The sequence below is a fragment of the Sinohyriopsis cumingii genome, chromosome 1 (assembly GCF_028554795.1).
Source record: "Sinohyriopsis cumingii isolate HCF-2022 chromosome 1, ASM2855479v2, whole genome shotgun sequence".
Taxonomy (NCBI): domain Eukaryota; kingdom Metazoa; phylum Mollusca; class Bivalvia; order Unionida; family Unionidae; genus Sinohyriopsis; species Sinohyriopsis cumingii.
Window position 1 is genome coordinate 73,256,584 of NC_142961.1, and position 13,654 is coordinate 73,270,237.

Below are 13,654 nucleotides of genomic sequence, written 5' to 3' on the forward strand. Positions count from 1 at the left end.
TTCCTGAACTTGACGAAGCAGTTTGTATAATAGTGGCAGATTGTTTAGGCCCATTACCTAATACCAAAGCAAACAACCAATACATGTTGACGATTATGTGTACGTCCACGAGATTTCCAGAGGCTATTGCTTTGAGAAATACGAAAACTAAGACTATACTAAGATCTTTAGTGAAGTATTTCACACATATTTGCCTTAACAAGTCTCTCAAATCCAATCAAAATCGAATTTTATATCTGGCTTTTTCAGCAAGTTATGCATGAATTAGGCACACAACTGTTTAACCTTTCTGCCTATCACCCTTAGAGTGCAGGTACTTTGGAAGAATTTAATCAGACTTTGAAACATATATAATTGGGTCGTATTACTTTGGCACAAGAAAAGATTGGAACGAGAATGTTTATTTGTTATTGTTTTATGTTATTGATTTAGTTCAAGAGCGTCCTCATTAAAGTTAGAATGAAGCTAAGTGATTTAAATTACATCATTAAACCTCCTTGGTGACAAATTGAAGAAAAAGGAGTAAGCTGACAGAGTCAGTCTTCTAAATTACTAAGTCAATTTTGGTCGTACCTGTTCCACACAACGAGGATTTAAACAAGGACGTGAAATCGGACTTTGTTGAATCTAAACTTCGAAACATTTAAAATATTATACAATCTGGAGCAGAACATTTCGCATCTGTTACCTCAAGAAAAGAGCGAATAACAACAGCTATTAAATAAATATGAGCACTTATTTTCAAATATTCTAAACAAATAAAATCTAATATGACTTTGAAATTGCTTTTTTCTTACCTGTGGTGAAACATCCTTTCAGGATTGATCCTCTTATATAAGACAGTTTGATGAAAAAGTTCAATATTTGCAGGAGAATCATTTCATCGAACCAAGTGCAATTAACTAGAGTTCACCATGTATTCAAGTGCCTAAAACCAGATAATATTTCCCGTGTGTGTATTGATTAAAGAAAAGTAAACAATCTCACTGAAACAAACAATGAATAGCTTCTATAGCGCATAATCTTTAGAAACTCTAAGCGCTTTACAATAATAGGCAACACCTAAAACATGAAAAACATATATAATGGTATGATTATAAACAAACACCATGAAATTGGAAAATATAAAACATGCTGAAAATATTTAAGGTAGGAAACATTATTAGGTCTTTAAGCCTGTTCTTGCAGTCGAAATAGGTGAGGTTTAAGAGCGCTCTTGAACGAGATCACTGTGTCTTTGTGTCTAAGTCCAGTGGGCCCTGGTATGCAAAAGAACGTTGTCCATATGATTTCATTTTAATAGTGGAAATAATGATGATACGATTGTCAGAAGTGAAGCGTAATTATATTGTTGGTGTGTACACATGGAAGAGGTCGGATAGGTTTGTTGGACTTGAGCCCGTCAGAGAAACGTAGCACAGAGAACAAATTTTGTGTTTGATTCTGAATCATATGGATCGCCAGCGTATGGCTCGGATCATGGGGGAGGTGTGCTCTGATCGATGATTGCGTTGGAAAAATTGGGAATACAAAATATGTCAGTATGTCTGACCTTCTTAAGGGGTTCTGGCAAATTGCACCTACAGAAAGATGAAAGGAAATTTGGCATTCGTGCCTGAGATGGACTTTATTAATTTTATCAGTATAAAGTTATGCCGTTCGGAATGAAAGTTTCCCCAGTACTTTCCAACGTATGGTGAACATGATAACATCCGGTAAAGGTCATTGTGAAGCTTGCATCAGTGACGTTATAATCTTCATTGACACCTGAAAATGTCACATGGAAACCATGCGGAAGTTCTTTAATCGACTCGGAGATTTAAATTTGACAATAAACATGAGTTAAAGTGACTTTCGTTGTTCTGCTGCGGGACACGGCCAAATAAAATCTATAGAAGTTACATTTAAGACTACCTCTGAATTCCTTATGCCTATCAACTGATAGGATTATGGGGTATGGCTGGATATTATAGGAAATGGTTTAAGTTTCATTTTGAGATGGATAAATTATATCGATATAGCGTGCTAAGTAAGACTGGTGTCAGGATGAGGTCTCGGAAACGTTACAGAAAGACGAGCAATTAAACGTCCTCATTTTATTTTATGAGAATGCTTTCAATTCTTTTTCTGAGCAAATATTGCTTTTAAAAAAAAAAATTATTTCAAAGTAATTTGGAAGAGTCAAATGATATTAGAAGCAGATGGTGGTGCTTATATTTTTAATAAAATATGATAATCTCTCACTTTTCTCCGTCATATGTTTAGCATCGATGAAGGCTTGCACATGCCGGTGCTCCAGTTTTGGCCTACATTGGAGATAATTAATCTTAAATTACGCTCTCCTTTCCCAAAAGTTAATAAAATATGTTTAAATAAACAAAAAACGCTTTATATTAACTTTTTACAGCTCTTTGAAACGTACCAGTGAATTGAAAAATGAAATGGTGCAAAATGTTTGTTCATTATACAGGTGAATTCATTAAGAACGTCAAGTAATAGTCGATTAAGGTCACCCCTCTTGGATGCAAGGGACGAACGACATTTCTCACCTATCTCATATGGATTATATGCAACTTGTGATATATGAAGCTTGCAGCCTTTTCAACAAGACTGTCGGCTGTTTAACTCAAAACTGGTAAGGCATGGACCAATAAAACTAATTTTTGGAACGGCTATGCTATTGGGTAAATTATTATGATCAACAACTAAATTATAATTTAGTCTTTCCTATATTTGCAGACAAAGCCATCAATAGAAAATCGGGTCACCAATGCCATGCAATATCCACTAATATGACCACTAAATGATTTGATAGTGGCATTGAAACGATATCAATCGCGTCTCAATAGGATAACAGTAGAAATTTCAAGGGGGACAAAAACAAGTTAATGCGGTAATAGTGCCACATACCGTACTTATTTTCCATCAAATCTGTTCAAGTCTCTCAACTGGGGCCTGGTTGTTATTCCCGGCATATCTCTCCAATCTTTACATCGATTCTACCTAGACGGCTTCATCAGTTATCATCGTTTGTGTCGATGGCGCGCTGTATTCTTTATCTTAATATATTGGTCATCAAAATTCATTGAACATGCTGTTCAGGATTGTTTTGATTTACTGCTGTACCGTTGTCCTACCGAATCAATTCCAGTCTCCTTGCTATTCGTATAAAAGTTAATCACTCTGGCATTTAGCATTACCACAGCTTTCAGATCAACTGACACGCCGATAACGGATGGCCGCACTGTAAGCCATTTCGATCACTGAGTCATACTACAGTCCTTATCGTGAGGATATTGTGTCAGGAACACTCACTAGGAATAATGCCATTTGTAGAGAATCGAGAGGCGGTAACATGCAGTGACATCTAATGAGCAATAAACTTTAAGTTATCAGTCTTTTTTACAAAGAAAAGGATCACTGTCACGTGCAAACTACATATTTAGCAGACAAATAGGAATACGATTGACCTAAAAGGAGCTACCAGTGTGTAGTGGGACAAACCAGTCAAGAACCACTGCTATAGGAGCTGCATGCGATGATGTGTACCTATCGGAAGGATTTTGTTTTGCCTTTATGAAAGGTAGGGGTATTTTCTTTGTCACAGATTCAACTCTTATCGCAATTTTACTTATTTATAATACCAATAACAGTGTTATAAGTCTTCGTTTTCAAGAGTTCAAATTACCATTTAAAAATACTATGAAATACAAAGTGTCGGTTAAATCATTAAATTTACAGCTGCTTCAACTAGATAGTTGCAAATGCTGAAAGGAGAATTGCATGCAGATCAGTTTTGTACTGAAATAACTCCCTCAATTATGACTGAAAGCAAGCTACAACAAAGCAAATTTCCACCGAATCACACATTTTCGTGTGTTTGAAAATATTCACCACCAGAGGCCAAATGGCGCTTTGAACCTTTAAATAAGACAGATTAGACTGGACGAGGAGTTCAGGTTAAAGAAACGCTATCAAGTAAGAAAGTACATGCTACATTTTAATTAATACATACAAACAAAACTACACTACAGTACAACGAAGGGAAAATAAAGTTCAGTAGCTGTTTTCTCAGTCTGAGTTATAGCTATTCTACAGGGTGAAATCTCTATACGTTCGCAAATACTAGCTAACCATATTTCTAACAATACATTTGGTCAAGTAAAGTGTCAGTTTGCTATCTTTAACTTATCACGTTTTAACTGTTTGTCATAATCAGAACGAACAAGCAGTTATGTTTTTTAACAGCTGCATTTGATTTTGATTGCAATTATAAAATTGGAATTAATTTTCAAAGGAATACGTCTACAAAACTAGTTATTGGAATTATTTCATTGGTCGACCCATAGTTAATCATAACATATAGCAAACATTTAGTTCTGATATGAATTCCTGGATTCCTTCATACACGTTTTCGGTTGTTTCGATGGGCAGAAATATTATGTATAAAATCCTCTGTGTGTATTCGTCATGTACATATTCAATGGAAAGTCGGACTTCATGTACATTTTACTGGGAGGTTGAATTTCATGTACGTAGTGCTGGGCAGTTGTACTTCATGTGCATATTGCTCAGCAGTTGAAGTTCATGTACATATCCATGGGCATTTGAATTTCATATACAAATTACTGCGCAGTTGAATTTTGTACACAACGTACATGGCAGTTGAACATACAACAGATAATAACGGGCAGTTGAATTTGACGTTCATATTACTGGGTAGATAATTATTATGTATATATTACTGTTCAGTAGAATTTGATGCACATACTACTGGGCAGCTTAATTTGATGTATATATCACTGGGCAGTTAATTTTCATGTACATATTACTGGGTAGTTAATTTTCATGTCCACATTACTGGGTAGTTGAATTTGACGTTCATATTAATGGGCACTTAATTTTCATGTATATATTACTGGGCAACTGAATTTGATGTATATATTACTGGGCAGTTAATTTTCATGTACATATTACTGGGCAGTTAATTTTCATGTACATATTCCTGGGCAGTTAATTTTCATATACATATTCCTGGGCAGTTAATTTTCATATACATATTACTGTGCAGTTGAATTTGGTGTATACATTACTGGGCAGTGGGATTCCATGTACATATTGCTAGACGGTGGAATTTTATGTCCATATCACTGGGCAGTTGAATTTGATGTACACATTACTGGGCAGTGGGACTCCATGTACATATTACTGGGCGGTGGAATTGTATGTACATATCACTGTGCTGTTGAATTTGATGTGCACAATACTCAGCAGTTGAATTTGATGTACCCACCATTTTGGCTAATTCTGCACATCGGTACGTCATTTCTATAAACATTGGATGACGTGGGTTTTTTTTGGTCAAAAATCCATTTTACATCGAGAAAGAATGATCGTACTTTAATTAAGAAAAGTGATATTCATAAAGTATACAAAAATATCCCCGATTTCGACTTGAAATGCATATGAAAATGTTATTCCTAAATGTTAACATTAAGACCCACCCCATGACCTTCTTGAACCTGTAACCCAGAAAATCCTATTTACAGTATATCTTTTAGATTCATAAAAATAAATACATTATATAAAAGATGAAAATGTATACCTTAAAAAAATCTGCATCTTAATCCTAGTTTTCAGTTACGCTAGAAGTTGTTCCAAACGTACAAAATCGTTTGCTACCCAACGTATCAACTTGCCGCCAGAACGGGATTCTCAAGAAATTCCCCGGCGGAGTCTGTTTCTAAATTCTTTAATAATTTTTCCCCATAAACAAGACGTTGTAAACACATTACATCCTATTCACTGTTGTTTCTCTTCCACATAATAGCTGTTTTATTTATAAAATGTTGAACTTTACTTATTTTTTTTTACAAGATCGGCTTAGTTTGCTTAATATCTCCTGCCATTTATTGGCATTGTTACGTTGAATTGTGTAAACCTAGCTATAAACCTGACCCAATTACTCGACTTAAATGCTGACAGAAACAGTCAAAAGTAATGCATTTCAATTCAATAGCCCGATGGACAAACATTACATCTTTTCAAAGCTGTGCGCAGAATAGGCCGACTTATCTCGAGGGGGTGGTATCCCGCATGGCAAAAAATTAATATTATTTTGAACAGAATATTTTGGGGACAATTGCCCCTTTTCAAATGGTAAGCATTGCAGTATTTTATTTTCGTCCATTGGTCGAATTCAGTATGCGTTTTGCTTCAATATTGGAGACCGAAACCTTGGGTGGGCAGAAATGCCCGACAGCATTGTACATAATACTAGACATTTAATTGTTGTGTACTTATTACTGGGCAGTTGAATTTGATGTACATATAACTAGGCAGTTGAATTTGATGTACATATAACTAGGCAGTTGAATTTGATGTACATATAACTAGGCAGTTGAATTTGATGTACATATAACTAGGCAGTTGAATTTGATGTATATATTATTGAGCTGTTGAATTTGATTTACATTTTACTGGCCAGTTAAATTTCATGTACATATTACTCATCAACTGAGAACTGTTGTTAAATGATCTATCAAAGTAACACACACACACACACACACACACACACACACACACACACACACACACACATATATATATATATATATATATATATATATATATATATATATATATATATATATATATATATATATATATATATATATATATATATATATATATATAGTCATTATTATTGTATCGAATATTTACATTTTAAAACAAGTTATATTCATTGCGGTCAAGATCTCAGCATATTGTTGTTGTTGTTCAAGGGTTTAACGCCATTTTTCAGCACAAGATAGGCTATACATGGCGGCCAGCATAACTGGTGGAGGAAGAACCCTGGAAAACCCAGGGAAAAACCACCGACCCACTAGAAGCTACTGGCAGGCTTTCCTACGTACCTCAGTATATATTTAACACTATCAAAGTAAAGATGTTAGAATGAAACTTGTCACCAATTTTGTTTTCACAACAAACGTTTTAAAATGTCAAAGGTGTACAGCAAAAATATTCTAGGTAAAACATTATACAGTAAAATTGTACGATGACAAAGTACATGAATATATTATCAATAGGCAAATTACAAAGAACCACCGAAACAAACTTTTAAATTCAGCTAATTCTCAAGCATAAATAATGTTAAATAGCCACACGCTTTCTTGTTTCAGCAAGGCGTATAGAGATAAAACATATATGATTTAAATACGGAGACATTTGATGTGGAACGAACATTTATATAAATTTGATTGCAATATTAATCTAAGAATTAAATACGGAGACATCTGATGTGAAAAGAAAATTCATACATATTTAATGTCACTACGAAACTAAACCTTAAAGATTCGCCATACATCCGAAGATAGTGTGCGTTTCAGTACAAGTCAGCTTACTTGGGAAGGGGGCAGCATGAACCTTATCTGAATTATCTGTACCATAAAATATTATTAACACGTTCATTAGTTTTTATAGTCTACACATATGTAAATGTACGCTTTTCCCAATTAGGAAAAAATTGACTAAATTGTCGTTAAGTTCTGTGTTGATAAGATTTTATAAATTTCAGGATTAAAGCTCTGTGTTGATAAGATTTTATAAATTTCAGGATTAAAGTTCTGTGTTGATAAAATTTTATAAATTTCAGGATTAAAGTTCTGTGTTGATAAGATTTTATAAATTTCAGGATTAAGCAGGATATGTTACTTGGATAATCGACACAGTAGATGTTAATTACAATATCAAAAACACTGACAGTCATGTACGCAAACAAAATAAAAATATATAACTAATGTCATATATTTGTCAAGATTTACACACACACACACACACATGATGGTTTCAGATTCTACGGATGTAATATTGCGTGCATGACGCAGCTGTAATTGAAAAATAATGCATAACAAACATAGATCCACAAAAAGTCTTTGTAAATAATCCACAACAAATGTAGGGCCACCAAAAGTCCTTGTAAATAATCCACAACAAATGTAGAGTCACCAAAATGCCTTGTAATAATGCACAGCAAAAATATAGAGCCACCGATAGTCCTTATAAATAATGTACGACACGTGCAGGGCCACCAATGATTTTTATAACAAAAAAATGAGCTAATGATCTGAATTCCTACAAATATCTCATTTCGTCGAATTTAGTGATAGCCACATATAATCTGACGTATTATTAATATCTACGTAGAATCCGGCGTATTTAGTAATATTCACACAGAATCAAAATCCGACGTGTTTAATAGTCTCCACATAGAATCTGAGGTATTCATTAATATCCACGTACAATCCGACGTATTTAGTAATATATAATTAGAATGCGACGTATTTTGAAAGATCTATGTAGAATCTGACATATTTAGTAATTTGGCGCATTCAGCAATGTCCACGTAGCATTGGACGTAGTAAATAATATCTGCGTAGAATCAGACGTATTTAGTAATATCCACATAGAATCCGACGTATTTAATAATATCCACGTATAATCTGACCCATTTAGTAATATCCACGTACAATCCGACTTATTTAGTGATATCTACTTATTTTTCATTCTATTTTGCAAGATCCACGAAGACTCTGACATATTTAGCGATATTTACGCAGAATCCGACGCATTTAGTAATATCTACTTAGAATCTGACGTATTTAGTATTATTATATGTTCATTTTAATCTCCTTTAACTTTACATTGTCAGAATGGTTCAGTATTTTACGATATTGCACACCTTCATATTGCATTCACGTGCATAAAGGAAATACTTTCTATTGTAAACAAACAATGGACGCAGACGGCAGCTCTTTTGATTTGTAAACAAATCATGTACACTCTCGTAGTAGGCGCTGTATGTTTTGGCTGATGAAATTTGTTCCTGAATGAAGTAAAGCAAATGTTTCGTGGAGTGCCACATACCATCTGCTTTGGCACATTCCGCGTTAACTTATGTGATACAATGTTTTTGGATTTAGGTTAGCTATGCAGTAGACGCCAGAATGGGTCCTTACAAATAACATACAAGTGACAATGCATAAACTGTTTTCTTTAACTGGTAATAAGAATGGCATAAAAACATACCTACAGTTTTACATCCTGAATTTCCTCAAAATGAACCTTCTTAGTTCTGCAAATCCGAATTGCATGAGCCATGTCATAGGTTCTCAGTCTTGATTACACATTTCGATATTGTACTGTAAATTCACATATAAGTGCAATTACATCTTCCTTACTGCACTCAAAACGAAATAAGCATTAAATTCCACTGCGTCTTTTTGACAATTGCCATTGAAAGAATACATATTTTCCCCACATTATGATTTCAAACATTCATTGAGAGAAACAGAAACACATTTGCATATGTCAACACGCTTCTTCCTCGCTTGTTCAATCCGATGTATTTCATGTGGAATTGTCACATATAAATCCAGTCCATAATCACAGAATTTCGTAGATTCGACAAAAATACCAAAATCTATTCATTCCAAATCAAATGGAAAACTTGTTGCACTGCGCAATCATTCACAATATAACTCCAAATTTCAATTTTAAGTAGACAAAAACGCCATTTTCCTTCGAAACTTATGTCTAGCACGCGACTAAGTTCAAATTTATCCGCGCGGAGTTATGTGCGCATTAATAATGTTGTTGTTGTGTAATAATGAATATGCGCTTGTGTATTTAGTTTGGAATACGGCATACATTTATTTACTTTGTTTCTTGTAATGTATTTTGTTTATATAATTAAGCCTTAGGCAGAATTAAAAAAAAAACTGATCATATAATAATAAGGTTACTGCATTTGTATGGGAAAATATGAACTCGTTTTGTCGGATGCATATACGATTCTCCCAAGGTTGTGCAGTATTACATCAGGAAAACTCGTTCATATTTTCCCATACACCTATAAATATTCACGTAGTATCTGATGTATTTAGCAATATCCACGTAGAAACTGACGTATTGAGTAATATCCACGTAGAACCTGAAGTATTTGGTAATATCCACATAGAACCTGACTTATTTTGTAATATGCAGGTAGAACCTGACGTATTTAGTAATATCCACGTAGAATCTAACGTATTTAGTAATATCTACGTAGAATCTAACGTATTTAGCAATATCTACATGGAATCTAGCGTATTTAGTAATGACTACATAGAACATGACATATTTAGTAATATCTACATTTAATCTAACGTATTTAGTAATATCCACGTATAATCTAACGTATTTAGTCAAATCTGCATAGAATCTAACGTATTTAGTAATATCCACGTAGAACCTTGCGTATTTAGTAATATCCACGTAGAATCTAACATATTTAGTAATATCTACATAGAATCAAACGTATTTAGTAGAACATGACGTATTTAGTAATATCTACTTATAATCTAACGTATTTAGTAATATCTATATAGAATTTAACGTATTTAGTAACATTGACGTAGAACCTGAAGTATTTAGTAATATCTACATATAATCTAAAGTTTTTAGTAATATTAACGAAGAATCTGACGTATTTAGTAATATCTACATAGAATCTGAAGTATTTAGTAATATCTGCATCGAATTTAGTAATATCCACGTAGAACCTGACATATTTAGTAATGTCTACGTAGAACCTGACGTATTTAGTAATATCCACGTAGAACCTGACGTATTTAGTAATATCCACGTAGAATCGGACGTATTTAGTAATATCCACGTAGAACCTGACATATTTAGTCATATCCACGTAGAATCTAACGTATTTAGTAATATCTACATATAATCTAATGTATTTAGTAGAACATGACGTATTTAGTAATATCTACTTATAATCTAACGTATTTAGTAATATCTAGCGTATTTAGTAATATCCGCGTAGAATATGACGTATTTAGTAATATAAACGTAGAATCGTATTTAGTGATATCCGCGTAGAATCGTGTTTATCAGTGTCTTAAACTACTATGTCTATGTTTATTTGGAAAAATAAGTAGGTTACAAAAAGTCTATGATACTCTGTATGCAACTAACCAATGACAATTGCCTGCAAATTACAGAAAATTAAGACATATTCCTAACATTAATCAATACACAGGTAAAAATAAACGTAAAGGATATTTTGGGCAAATAAGTTTATACTTTTTTTATAAAATAAATGTATTTTCTGCAAGGCGAGTTCGTACTTGACAGTTCACTTTATCCTTATCGTAGAAAAGTCATCATACTGTTAACGTAAATCGTATCTAGAATCAAGCACATGCTTTCTTACAATGTGTCTAAAACACTACGGTCGAAATGTAAATAACACACATCCGCAATAAAACAACTGGTTGATAAAGAACTAGCTTGTATAGACTTGTCCGTCAGCTATGTCAATAATTAGAAAAATAGTGGGTAATTAATAATAATTAGCAAAATCTCAACTTACTGGCCTTTTGGTAAACTTTCTCACATTCGCAATGAAATGTTTTGATATTTTCAATAGGCACAAAATATATCCAACAAATAGAAATGCAACCAATCCAGACTTTGTTATTGGAGATTCAGCTGTTTGATGCAATTCAAATAAAAGAATGTTTGATTTTAAATGCCGAGCTACTCAGATTTGCCTGCAATGCTTGAACGAAGTATGTTGTTCAGCGGAAATATATTGTATTGGGTTCTGTTTTTGAAATAATGATAATTATTAAGCCAGGAAGCCTAGCAAACCAGAACTCTACAATCCTGATTAGCTTCTTTACAAACAAAACTACAAACAAACAATTACCTATTTAAAAAAAAATGAGATTCACATCGTCTAAATGCTACAGAATGAGAGAGTCGCTGTATTACAATGTTGTGCATGACATGATATTGAAAGGCTAAGAAGGACACGTTCGCTCTTTCGCGTTTGCTCATTTTTTTAAATCCTCTTTCTTAGTACATTTATCGAAGGCATCATCAAACCTCATTGGAAGATAAACAAGAGAAAAATGTAATATATTTATCAAGATATGAACGAGTAATACGAACTTTGTATTAACTAGAAATCGGCATGAAATCGGTATGAAATCGGTATGAAATCTGATATTCCGAAATGAGTAATATTTGCCCATTATATGCTAATAATGTATAATCATAATCATAAAGTTTGATTATGATTATACATTATTAGAAATAAAAAAAAATAAAAAAAACAGGCTTGCTGGACCAGGCATGCGAATACAGAGAAAACATTAATTCACGAGTGAGACAAGATGCAAAGTGACGGATTATCTTTTTTAAGTTGTGTATCTACAATGAAATTCTCTATCAAACGATTGGATTACAGTCAGTACAATTCCCCAATAGTTTAGCTATAGTCACCCTAGTTGCCCTGGTGGATACGCCCTTGATTAATTAGTGTCTTAAACTACCTTACTGATATTATTGCTCATAGGATCCCGGTATCAACTGTATTTATGAAGGATTGTGGTGTTAATTGTTTGTTTCGAACATGTCTGCATCTATTTATAGAAAACGATCAATGCAATAAAACGCCTCCATGGATGAATTTGGCCATTTATAGAGGAATTTAGCATAGATCATTTGAGCCATATATTTTATCGACCAAATCGTGCCTGTGAGTAATTAGTCATAGAAACTTAATTAATTGTAGAACTTCGTCTGTAAGTAATTAATCATAACATCGATAAGCTGCCATATGCTTCAACGGAACAATTTCCATCGTACTATAGCCGAGAAATCAGCACTTTTTTGAGGAAGTTATTTTTCTATGTCATCAAGAAATAATGGTTAATGATTACCCTTGAATACCGTTTGCTTCTAACAAATATTGTGTGTTTTTCTATTTAACAGCAAATTGACGTGCTTTCTGTTCGTAAAATTGTCCGAAAACCTCAAACTATTTTTCTTAAGATAGTATCTTAAATCGTAAATAAAAATACGAATGGCAATATTGCGAAAGCTCTTTTCATATATTGATTTTGTTGCATGTATACAGTTTCAAAAAATATCTTCATAAATCATTGCTCAAGACATGGTGGCTATGTTATAGAATCTTAGGCCAAGGGTTCCATGGTAGAATATTTTAGGCCAAGGGTTCCATGTTAGAACATTTTAGAGCCAGGGTTCTAAGTTCTAACATTTTAGGGCAAGGATTCTGTATTATAACATCTTCGAGCAAGTGTTCTGTATTATATATAGCATCTTAGGGCAAATGTTCTATATTACAACATCTTAGGGCAGGGGTCCTGTATCAAAGCATCTTAGGGCAAGAGTTGTACAAAATATATCACAGAATAATGATTGTCCCATCATTCAAAATGAATAAAGTTCCGTACTCGAGTCCAGTTAGTTTCTCTCTTTCTCTCTATCTCTATCTCTCTCTCTCTCTCTCTCACACAAACACTCACACACACACACACATACACACACAAATAATTTTATATAGTCAATTTAGGTTTTACAATGATAAGCTGACTGTCATAGTGCTTTATGATTAGCATTGAGCGGTAATTATGAAGCAGAAAAGAGAGGAAATAATACTTTACAAAATCAAATTATGTAGCTCTGGAATGATTAATACTGTACTGATAGGTGGATTAAGTCAAGCATGGATCAGGTTCAATGAAATGACTTATTATTAGCTTTCTGTTTCTGCGATTGACTTTGG

General features: G+C 33.5%; 1 protein-coding gene across 3 annotated transcripts in view; it reads left to right on the top strand.

The window, feature by feature from the left end:
- Positions 1 to 2,989: 2,989 nt before the first annotated feature.
- Positions 2,990 to 13,654, top strand: part of LOC149807119 (SCY1-like protein 2) — a 306,382-nt gene continuing 295,717 nt past the window's right edge. Inside the window, exon 1 of one of the 3 annotated variants that reach the window (XM_089962284.1) lies at positions 2,990 to 3,583. The gene's annotated coding sequence lies outside the window, so the exon portion shown is untranslated. The remainder of the gene's footprint in view (positions 3,584 to 13,654) is intronic. The other 2 variants (XM_089962277.1, XM_089962291.1) reach the window with 2 other exon arrangements.